At 37.6% G+C, this 12,830-nt stretch overlaps 1 pseudogene; it reads right to left on the reverse strand.

Moving 5' to 3' along the window:
* Window positions 1–1,203: 1,203 nt before the first annotated feature.
* Window positions 1,204–4,348, reverse strand: LOC137721027 (disease resistance protein RPM1-like; annotated as a pseudogene).
* Window positions 4,349–12,830: the final 8,482 nt, after the last annotated feature.

Genomic DNA, 12,830 nt, shown 5'->3' on the forward strand with positions numbered 1-12,830 from the left:
TTTGTCCCGTTACTTGATATCTAAATGTTTATTTTTTTCAATTTTTGGCGTATACGATCTCGAAGTATATTTAAACAAGTTTGACAGTTGGATCGTTGAAACTAGTTTCGTAGAATGCGTATCCCATCAAAATAATAGATTCACTAACACTTAAGAGTTTATTATACTTTCATTAAGTATAACATAAGATTTTGTGGTATCCACTAGTGTAAATATTTTAAATTGAAGATCGAGTTCATTCACTATATTCATATAGGATCAAGGAGTGTAGCTGTAAAAAATCATCAATATCGGAATTAAAATAACCATTAAATCGTGATTTTTCGTTGATTGCCGTTGAAAAGTTTTGTCCAGTTACTTGATCTCTGAATGTTTCTTTTTTGCGATTTCTTGCTGATGCGATCTTGATACATATACAAACAAGTTTAACGGTTGGATCGTTCAAATTAGTTTCGTAGAATTTTCATCCCATCAAGTTCAATGGTGTATATATATATATATATATATATATATTAAGTAGATTTAAATTTATTTATTTTGTATGTATAACACTTAAGAAATTGAATGATATGTATATTTAAGCCAATTTAGTGGTCACCAATTTTTAATATTTAATTTAATATATATATATATATATAATTATTGTGGTTTTTAGGGGTATAAAATTGTTAAATTAATATATATATATATATAATTATTATAATATTTTTTTAGGGTTATAAAAATATAAAAAAAATATTTTGCTTATCGAGTATCGTGTTACCCACGTGTATACCCAAACCAACCCGTTATCTTAACAGGTGCTTATCTGGTTGCACGATAACGATCCAATTCGTTATCGTGTCGACCCGAACACCTGTTAATTTCGTGTCATGTTGTGTCCGATTATCGGATCGTATCAAGAATTGTCAGGCCATGGGTCCTGACCTTTACATCTTGTACTGAATTTTTTTTATTTTTTAATCAAACCACAGATTCTGTGCATACAAAAAGAGAAGGCGCAATCATGATTCATGAAATTTCTATAATCCACAAAATCTACCCTTTGATTAACAAAATATCTTAGAGATTACAAATTAACATAAAGAATATAAAATAGTAAAGAATTGGTAAGATAAAAAATAGTAAAAATTTAATATTTTAACTTCAATTATCAAAGTAAGGTTAAACAGAGCATACAGTTTATCATTTTCCTAGAGAAAATTAATTAGATAGGATATTTTTATTGCAGCCACCAATAAAATTACAAGGAAAATGCTAGGAATACGATTGATTGGACGACAAAAAGAAAACAGAAGAGAAAGAGCCCCCTCCAGGTCAACCTGCAAGAGAAACTAGGATACAGAGCTAACAACCAAACTCTTAACCAAAACATGTCCCATTCCCATGCTTGGTTTCACAAGTTGGAATCAAGCATTCAACCAAAGAGAAAAGTTGGAATCACGCAGGGCTTGAGTTTCATATGCAACCCATCTTTGTCCGTCATTGTCATGAAAACGAACATTTTGTATATGTTCAACAATCCAATAATGTTGGCCATTTTTTGGATCCATTTGTCGCGCGAACAACTTTGGCATGTCATAGAAATAAAGATATGTCAGATTCGGAGATGGTGGATGCCAGAGGGCACCTCCTTCAATTGTGGGGAAGGTCCAATGTGAAACTCTTGGAGAAGAGGCATGACACCATCGTCTATGATCAACGAATTTAGTCCCATCATTTCCCTGAGATGTAGCTTCCTAAGTTTCTGAAATCCTCCTTCCTCAAAATGCAGCTGCACACCATCATATGCATTGATATACAACAATAGCTCCAACAGATTAGGAAGATTTTGAAGGGCTTTTAGTGGCGAATCTCTTGAATCTCTTAACCTTGACCAAACAATGCCTATCCTGACGAGGTGTTGAAGATTTGAAATCCAACCTGGCAACTGCTCTAAACGCCCTGTCAAGCCGAGAGAACGAATAAATTGTGGTGGAGTTGAAATGGATTCTAGATCAAGGACTTCATCTTCATTTATTGCAGTTAAACGTAGAGATTCAAGGTGGTTCATCTTTTCAATAGAAGCACACACAGCCCTTCCATCTTCACTTTTCAAGTTTTTTAGGCCTAACTTCCGTAGCTGTCTTAACTTTCCCAGTTCTTTGATTAGCCTGATCCCTCCATGATTCACCTCCACATAGGACAGTTTTTGCAAAGCTTGTAAGCATCCAATACCTTCATGTATCTTCACTCCATTTTCCATATTCAACAACAAACCCACGTCGTAGTTGTGGTCACAATGGTGGGCCAAAAGATACCGCAGCTTAACAAGCTTATTGATCTTGGCTGGTATTTCATACACCAGAGACTGTTTTAGATCCAGGGTTTCCAAGTTTTGTAGATTGCCTATGGAGTCTGGAAGCAACTTCACCTTTGTATTCCTCAGGCTTAAATACGTCAAGAGATACAAATCCCCCACATATTTCGGAAGTTGATTGATTGGAGCATCCAGGAAATCCAATACTTTCAGAAGTTTAATGCTTCCACTCAATGTATCGAGAAAAGACTCGGGCCATTCTTCTAGGTTGAAAGTAAATACGGAACGAATATGAGATTGTGTAATGCCTCCTAGGGCCTCAGAGGGACTGATGTCCATTGAGAGACGTCGAGTTGTTGGTTTAAAAGTCGACTCGTCTTTTGATAACACATGACAAAAGCTCGAATCCAACCCCTTCTTAAGGAGGACGTCGTGCAATAGATCATGAACTCTACAACCTCGAGCTTTTCCATCAATGTAAACTTCTGTAACTTGAACCAGGCTTCTGTGAATTAGCTCCATCAAGTATTCCTTTCCAACCTCTTCTAGTGTCTTGCCCCTCTTCGGTTTCACAAAACCTTCGGCGATCCACAACCGAACTAATCTTATGCAACTAATTAAGTAATCCTCGGGAAAGATTCCAAAGTATAATACACACGATTTTAGGTAATACGGTAGATGGTGATAGCTGAGGGATAGGATTCTTGTGAGGCTTGTAAGGTGGGGATTGCTTTCTAACTCTGAACTTAAGCTATTGTATAACTTCTGCCATTCAGACACAACTTTAACTTTCGTTGACAGCAGACCACCTATGGAAACAATTGCCAAAGGTAGTCCTTCGCATCTTTTGACGATGTTAAGAGACAACTCTTCCAACTCTCCAGGACAATTTCCCTCCAGTTCAAACTGAAATGCCTTTCTACAAAACAATTCCCATGCCTTGTTTGGAGGCAGAGGCTGCAAGTGATGAACATGAACAAAACATGATCTTTTGCAAAAGTTGGCAACATCTTGAATCCGTGTAGTGATAATTATTCGTCCGCCCTTATTATCGGGTAAGGCATGTTCTATAGACCCCCAAAAATCTACTTTCCATACATCATCAAACACAACAACGTACCTCTTTTGCTGCAAATACTCTCTTGATGTGCTAATCAGGGACTCCTCATCCATTGTGTCAATTTCCTCTGGGAAACGCTCCTTCCTTGAAGTGTAGAACTTTTTGATTACCGTCCTCAGAAGATCCTGAACCCTGTACGACTGGGACACCGTAATCCAAGCATAGCAATCAAAGTGTGCCATCACCTTCTTCTGGTCATATACTTTCTTGGCAAGAGTGGTTTTCCCAAGTCCTCCCATACCAACCACTGATATCACTTCACGTCTCGGTGCTCCATCTACCAACAAACGAGTTAGCTCATCTCTGGCACATTCAATCCCCACGATTTCAGCTTCCCCAATGAAAAGGGAAGCCACTCGAGGGTCGTTCAACGGTGGAGTCTTTTCTCCACTGCTCTGGCCTTGCTGATCAAGGGATTTGAATCCATATCTTTCACTTCTCTCCTTGATTTCACGAACCAATTCTTTTATACCGTGAGCTTTCAAAACTATCCCATCCTGTGATCTCATTTTTTTAGCCAACCGGATAATTTTGTGGAAAAAACGAAGGAATCCATGGTGTTGATGATGCCGTAAGATGCGGAGCAAATATTCATCAATGACATCTTCAATGTAAAAAGCTGCTTCTCTTACTTGATTGACCCAAGTTTTGACACCGTCATTCCCCGTCTCTCCATCTGCTGCTGCAGCCTTAGCATCTGCTTCCTTGAGGAATGATCGGATGCTCTCGAGTTCATCTTTGATGAAACCAACTTCAGTACGTGCATTTCTCGAAAGGTTTGCTTCTGCGGTGATGAGTAGTTGAATTAACTTGTCGATCACAAAGCATACAATGTGATCTGCCATTTTGTATTCTTCCCCTTTCTGGTAGACAAAACATCTATAATTGATTAATATTTGCTCAATTATATGAAATTTTGAACATTTTAGAATTCTGTGTGCAGTATTTCTGGTTAGGTTGCAGACTGAAGAGGATCCTCTCTGAATTCACTTGGTGGGAATTATAGAGATCCTCACATTCTAACCATTTATTGTACATCATACGATTAGTTTTCGTCAGATACTATTTATGTTTAATTTTAAATAAAAACATCAAATAATTTCTGACCGCAAAATACACAATGAATGACTAAGATATAAGTATCTTTAATATCCCCATATTTTGAATCCGGATGGAATCCGAATCCATTGCAGACGACTTTCTGAATTGCAAGGTGAATTAAACTGTGGAAGTGATGTGATAAGACAGCGATTGGCTCATATTGAATTATGATGTGATAAGGCAGCGATTGGCTCATATTGAATTAGATAATCAGACTTGGTTTGCTACTGAGGTGATTATGAAAAAAGCTGCTATCAAAAAAAGCTGGGAGCTATTTTTGTGTTTGGTAAACACTCAACTTCAGCTTTTTTTCACAGTTTTGGATGAAAAAAAGCCAAAAACAAGAAGCTGCAAAACCCAGCTTTGAAAAACTGGCTTTTTTCACATCTGTTTTACATAAAAGTTTACCAAACACTCTAATAGTGCTTTTTTTTTTTTCAAAAGCACTTTTACAAAAAAGTTTACCAAACACTTTGCAGCTTTATTTCACAGCTGCTTATTCTCACAGCACAGCAGAAACAGCTTTTTTTCAAAGCACAGCAATACCAAACCGGCCCTGAGGAAGTTCGTGCCATTAAAATTTGATCAAACGGTACTAAATAGGGATTCATTTTAAAAATTATAATAAATTTAGTCGTTTGATCAAATTTTAACGGCACTGATTTTCTGATTTTGTTGATTAGGAGAAAGAGATTCAAAGAATATCCCTTTTCAATCCATCATATCATATTTTAGACTTGTTGTGATTCAATTTTCAATAATTCAAGAACTGCTGGTATATTATGAAAAGGGATCCGAAAAGGATTCCTTCCACCTAATCCTCCTTATCAAATAATCTGAATCCTTGAAATTTGATCCAACAGTTAATATATAGAGGCTCACTTTAAAAGTTATAATAACTTTAGTTGTTGGATTAAATTTCAAAAGTCACGATTGTTTGATGAGGAGAATTAGGTGGAAGGGATCCGGAGATGATCCCTTTCCATATATTATGCCCTGGACATAGAATGATATATGAGGAGAAATTTTTTAATGTGATTGAAATACAGAACAGAGCACCACATGTCATTATACAAGACACACCAAAAAAGTGAGATCAAACCAACCATTGCACCAGCTGGCAGCTGGGATTGACTAGTAATTGCATGGTTAATGGTTTTGCCTTACCAAAGCCAACAAGGTTGCCTGTCGCTTTGCATCAATAGTAATACCTACCCAAACTCTTTTATTTAATTTTTTTTTTTAAACAAGAAGAGTATGATATTTTCATTCATTTATAGAAGAGTATTATAAATATATATCATGAAGAATTTAGCTTCAAAAGGGTCTTTATAAACTAGATCTAAAAATATTACAATAAGCATCACTAATTGCAAAGTAATGAGTAGACTTCAACCACTCATCTGAGCTCATTAGGAACCACATGATTACACAGATAAAATGTAAAACTTCATGTTACAAGGTGATCATGTGAGAACAAAATCTCAAACCATAAATTGTGATAGGGAGTACGATGCTCATAGGTCTATCGCATCACTTAATCAGCACCATGATTCCAGAGCACCAAATTAATGAAGTAGATTCAGAAAAGGTAGCACAACCAAACGAAAATTAAATTCAAGCACTCTCCTATAAACAAACAACCACCACTTTATACTTGGTAGGCCTGCCGTCATTCGTCAAGCCTTTCAAACTTTCAATTCAAAATTATCATATTTTTTAATAGAAGAAGGCCTTCAACACATGAACACATGTGATCACATCTCTAGTAAAAGAGAATTTTTAATGTGTTCAAAATACAGATGGCACCCCATATGTTATTGTACTAAGTGTTGGGAAGTTTTTTTTTTTTTTTTTTTTTTTTTAAGTGTTTCTCCACTTGTATAATGACATATGATGTAGGTGCCTGTGCTTCGGACCCTGAAAAAAGGGGAACTTTAACGAAAAACTTCTGGTACTATTCACTTTAACGAAAAACCATATTTTTACACTAAAAAGTCAATTTTGGTACTATTCACTTTACCCTTTATTTTGTGCTTATCGTTAAAATGGTAAGATAAGCACCACCTCAATGGTCAATGCCTGCCTCTTCTATGATGAAAAATGGTAAGATTTAGTTTACTAAATCATGTTCTTCAGTCTTATTATTGTTGAAAATGAATCATACGTTGATGGAAGGAGGGACCTTGCTTGTACTTATAAGTAGTTGGGCTACTCCCCATAATGCCAATTGATTTTATGGTGGAACCCCAATTTCTTCATGGTATCAAAGCAAGTTGTCCCACGCGTGAAACCCAACGGCCACACGTGCTCTACATCACCCCATTTGTGTTGTCTACGTGTTCAGATTGAAAATTCATCACACGTAAGGGGCGTGTTGAGAATGAATCTCATTGATGGAAAGAGGGACCTTGCATAGTTAGACTACTCCTCATGTTGCCAATTGGTTTTATGATGAAATCTCGGCTTTCTTCAATTGCTTTTCTCAATTAGTTTAATTGTTAATTTAGGGACAAAACTCACCAAAAAAAAAAAATTTTGAATGGATTTTTCATTTTTACAACAAAGATTTGAGGTAAATAGTTGCCATTTATGTTTGTAAAAACTTGATTCATTCACATAAAGTTCAATGAAATTTTATAATGACATTTGAGCATTCTAAGTTTAAGGCGACAATACCTATTTATTTTTTATTTTTATAAACAGATAGTTTTATTGCAACCACCAATAAAATTATAAGGAAAATGCGAGGAAGGTCACTTGACTGGACGACACAAAGAAAACCAAAGAGAGAGCCACTCTCAGTCAACCTGCAAGAGAAACTAGGATACCAGAGCTAACAACCAACTCTTAACGACTCCTAAACCTCTAACCAAAAATTGTACAAAAAGAGACCATCCCATTCCCGTGCTTGGTTTCACAAGTTGGAATCTTCTACCAAAAAGAAAAGTTGGAATCACGTAGGGCGTGAGTTTCATATCCAACACCATCTTGGTCCGAACTTGTAACTAAAGCGGACATCTTGTATATGTTCAACAATCGAATGTTGCAGTCCATTATTTGGATCCATATGTCGTTCAAACTCCTTTGGCATGTCAAAGAAAGCAAGATATCTCAGCTTTCGGAGACGGTGGATGCCAAAGGGCACCTCCTTTAGTTGTGGGGAAGGTCCAATGTGAAAGTCTTGCAGAAGAGGCATAACCCCATTGTCTATGATCAATGAATTTAGTCCCTCCATGTCCCTGAGTTCCAGATGCCTCAGTTTGTGAAATCCTCCTTCCTCAAAATGCAGCTCCACACCATCATATGCATTGATTTTCAAAACTAGCTCCAACAGATTAGGTAGATTTTGAAGGGCTTTTAATGGGGAATCTCTCAACCTTGACCAAATAATCGTTACCCTGACGAGGTGTTGAAGATTTGAAATCCAACTTGGCAACTGCTCTAAACGCCCTATCAATAGAGAGCACGAATAAATTGTGGTGGAATATTTCTGCTTAGGTTGCAGATGACTTTCTCGATTGCAAGGAGCCCGAATCTATGAAAGTGATGTGATGAGTCAGCGTTTGTCTCAACCATTTACTCGAATTAGAGAGGTGATTAACAATGCGATCGGAGATGAATAAAAAGAAAGTTTACATCTTTGCAATATAGTCAGCTGAGCTGGAAAATTGCTATGTTGTAGCAATAGCAGTCGTTGAGGCCAACAAGTGAGACCACACCAACCATTGCACCAGCTGGGTTTGACAAATAAACAAACAACCGCCATTTTATAATTAGAGAACTTCATTTTAATTCATGACAAGGATGATTTTTAGACTAAAACCATGAGTAAGATCAAAATATAATTTTAGTTCCTTGATACATTAATAACCTCATTTATTAATTACATTTTGATTTTTTTAATTACTTCTCTTTTTCTTCCTAATTTTAATGCATTAACTTTATTTCATTATAATTATAATTCATTTCATTTGTCGTAATATATTTTGTGACACACCCCGTCCCGAAGGAGGGCATGCTGGCCGTCACGTGAGAGTGACGTAACCATTTACACAGTACGGAAGCTTTAAAGATATAATTTCTAAGATAAAACACCCAAAGGTGAGTCCTAATTTTTGGCCATTCTGTCAGAACACCGTTGAATTTCCTCGTAGTCACCACACCTTTGCATTTCTTGAACCTGGAGGGGCGCAAAACAAAATTGAGTGGGTCAGCAAAACGAACGTATTCAAAACCTTCTTTTCTCTTTTGCATATACTAACCCCTCGCTGTAAAACAAGTATAGTTTCCCAGAAAATAACATATATACGTATGTATAGATATGCCAGTCATGCTCAAAGATATATCATTCATGCTCATAAATATGCCATTCATGCTCGAGAATATGCCACAACGGAAACTCATAATCAAATGTAAGTGCTCAAGCGTAATTCACATCAATAACATAAAATCTGGCAGCCGGGAGTCACCTAACGTGACCTGTACGGCTGCAGATAGAGCTCCAATCTCAACTCAATATCTGAATCTGCACACAAGTCGGAACCACCTAACGTGGTCTGTACGACAGGCTGGGTGTAATATATATATGCTCTAGTGCTACGATCACGTGAAGCTGTGCGATAAATCGCGGGTCACCTACAAGTCGGAACCACCTAATGTGGTCTGTACGACAGGCTTGCACCTAACTTGGATCCAAGACGAGCATGCGGTGCTGGTGAACATACACGTGAAGGCTGTGCCCTGGCCCTGGACGGGAGCACTAACACCGGGGGTGCAGATTATGAGCTCTCTAAACCTCTCAAACTACCATTGCATAATAAACAGGAATGCATAACCACATGAATACCGCTTACCTGGCACTTACCTGTGCCTCCTCAGCACCATGCAACAGTATGCATAATTATGGTAATGCACATATTAAAATATGATGCATATATGACAGGATATATAATTCGTATTTCTTTTAAAATACGTTTTCTGGGAAATACGTCAAGCATACGTATATATATATATACTGAAAAATAACTGCCCACTCACTGATCACATCGACGTCTCATAGGTCCCTGAACCTCCCCTAGCTTGGTTACATTCTTCCTCTGTACAATTTTCACCTATACAAAAAGTAACCAAATTGACGTTATTTAACGCACATACACCAAACATTCGTCCATAACTTTCTCATATGTTGCTCAATTTGGGTGTATGAATATACCACGGTGATCTACACGACGTCACGAACGCGTGACAATTTTCAGAACTCAATTTGGAACTCTCACGCGCCCCCACGCGCACTGTTCACGCGCTGCCCACGCGTGCGTCTTCTTCCTCGCGTCGCCGGACTGGTTTCGCCGGAGATGGTGTTTTGCCGGAATTTCTGGGTAAATTTCAAAGTGTCATAACTTCTTCATTTCTTAACCAGTTTCGACGTACTATATATCAAATTGAAGGTATTGACGAGACGAACACATCCATACCTGCCTTGACCTCTAACTGGCCATGGATTCGCCGGAAAAAGCCCCGACAGCTCCGGCCAAACTTTGAACTTGTCGTTCTCCGTGTTCCTACGTCCATTTTTCACGTAATTTATACCAAAATGAAGCCCTAATCATAATCTACCACGTTGGACTAGTTTTAGGGCCTAAAAACAACGGAATCAAACTTTTCCAAAAATACGAAAATTCGGCCGGACTTACAGTTTGTGATCCCGACGTCCAAATCCTTCAAACGAAGCACTCCGAGCTTCCTTAGGACCTCACCAAGCTTCCTACAAGCTTCAAAATCCCAGAAAACATCAAGTTTTACGTGTGCATGAACAGTGCACACGCACAGTGAAATTGAAATCCATGTTTTCCGAAGTGAAACTCACCTGAAATTGGTACCATCGTGTTCGTGTGGTCCTCAGGAGAATGATGGTGGTCTTAGATCCTTCGTTGGTATAGTTTTGGGGTGGTTTGTGGGTGGTCTGTGTGAGTTCGAAGGAGAGAGAGAGAACTCTCAGAGAATGAGAGATTTGTGAGGGAGGAGAGAGAGAGAGACAAGGCACGGGAATGAGGGAGAGATTTGAGGGAGGTGGGATCCTACCCAATCCCCAAATCATCAAGTTACAACATATTTTACGCCCCTTAGTCCCGTTTAAGGGCATTTTCATAACTTCACGTTCTCGGAATTAAAATTCCGGGACGGGTTGTGACAACCTTCCCTCCTTATAGAATTTCGTCCCCGAAATTCCAACAACCAACTTAATCATCTAAACTCATACAATAGCTTCGGATAAATCTCTCTCAATACATTCTTTTTCCAATCCAAAGTCGTCCTTGGTTCCTCAACCAGTCTAATCCGGATTAATTCTCAATAGTTGCACCGGAACTCCATGTGACGAATCTGCCACCTAGTGACAACGCATCGAAATATAATACATTATGCACCTTAGCCAATTCGGAAGACATCACCACTTGTATGCAACTTCATCGATTCCTTTAGTGGTCAAAAACGGTCTGATGTGTTTAAGACTTATTTTGTCTCCTTTCCAAATCTCACTATTTCTTTTCGTGATGAAATTTCTAAAAATGTTAAATCATGAAACACATCATGCTCTTACAATAACTCTGGAAGTAATTCAAGCAACTTCACCTACTCTTCGATGATCACATAAAGTCCGAGGTACTTAGGACTTAATTTGCTTTCCTTTCCCAGCCGAATCATACTTTTCTAAAGTGAAAACTTCAAAATTATAAGATCATCTACGTTAAACACTCGATTAGTGACATGTTCAACTATTAATCTCTTTTGCCATTCCTGGCTACTCTCAGGTTAAACTTAATCACCTGAATAATTTGAGAAGACTCATCCATAGTTTCAGGGCCTACCAAAACTCTTTCGTGATCGAATCTTCTCTATCCAGAAGTATTTCTTCCACAAATCAACAAAAATCGACACATTTCATGGTCCTTATGGCGTTACTTTGGAAACTGTGCAACCAACATACTTAAGAAACTCAGCAGTTCCGTAACCCAAATCTCTTCTCCATAAAACATATAAGTACTGTTGCGCTTTGGTTGTTACTCAACACTGGAGTAAATGTACTAACTTGGTACATTGATCAACTATCACTTCAAGTTCAATCATAACCATCCTATTCTCGAACTCAGCAATCTTTCTTTTTCCCTTCTTTCTTTGCCTTGGTTAATTCTTAATTTTCTTCGTTAACCATTTGAGTCTTGAGTACGACCTTACTAAAAGACTTAACTTGAAAATTAGCAATTACAACTTCTTCTCAATCTTCCATTCTCAACTTTACTTCAGTTGATTTCCAATCCACAAGAAGACAATCTTGGCAAGCGTGCCAGACATTAACTCTTACCACAGTCTTTTCACCAAGTGCATCAGCTAGAACAATTTTACGATCACCCTGGTTGTACAATCATGTTCATTAAACAATTCAATCCACCTTCGCTGCCTCATATCAAAATCCTTCCAAGTAATGGATATTGGAGACTTTTTGGATTCGTAAAAATCTTGCATTCTTACCACAAATAATGTCTTCATAACTTCACAGCAAGAATGGTAATCATGACTTCCAAATCACCAGTAGGGTAATTCATTTCATGAGGTTACTTTCGTCGTGAAACGTATGTAATCACCCTAACATTTGCATCAACATGCATCCCATACCATTCAAGAAACATCACTAAAATTTATGATTATCACTATCTTCTGGGAGTACTAAAATACGTGCATGAGTGAGGAAATACTTCAGTTGTTGAATTCTTTGCTTACAATTTCCTTCCCACTCATACATAACCTCTTTTCTCAACAATCTCGTCAATGACAAAGCAATGACTGAAAAATCTTTCACGAACCGTCCATGATAGCTTGTTAAGCTAGGATAACTCCAAATCCCAATCACGATTCGTGGTTGTTCTAAATTCTCAATTTCTGCTACCTTTTATGAATTCACTTGAATACCTGAAGCAGATATAACATATCTCAAAAAATGCTACTTGATTCATCCAACATTGGCATTTGCTAAACTTAGCATACAATCGACGTTCCCTCGATCTTTGCAATACCAATTTAAGATGTTTAGCATACTTTGCTCTAGTCTTATCAATCTTTTCAATAGCAACAACAACAAATCGGTCTAGATATCATTGGAATACTTCATTCATCAAATTCATAAAGTCGTAGATGCATTCGTCACTCCGAATGGAATCACCAAAACTTGAAATGACCTTAACGAGTCCTGAAAGTTATCATAAGGGCATCCTCACCGATAATCTTCAACTAATAATATCCAGACCTCAAATC

Source organism: Pyrus communis, chromosome 16 (assembly GCF_963583255.1).
Source record: "Pyrus communis chromosome 16, drPyrComm1.1, whole genome shotgun sequence".
NCBI lineage: Eukaryota > Viridiplantae > Streptophyta > Magnoliopsida > Rosales > Rosaceae > Pyrus > Pyrus communis.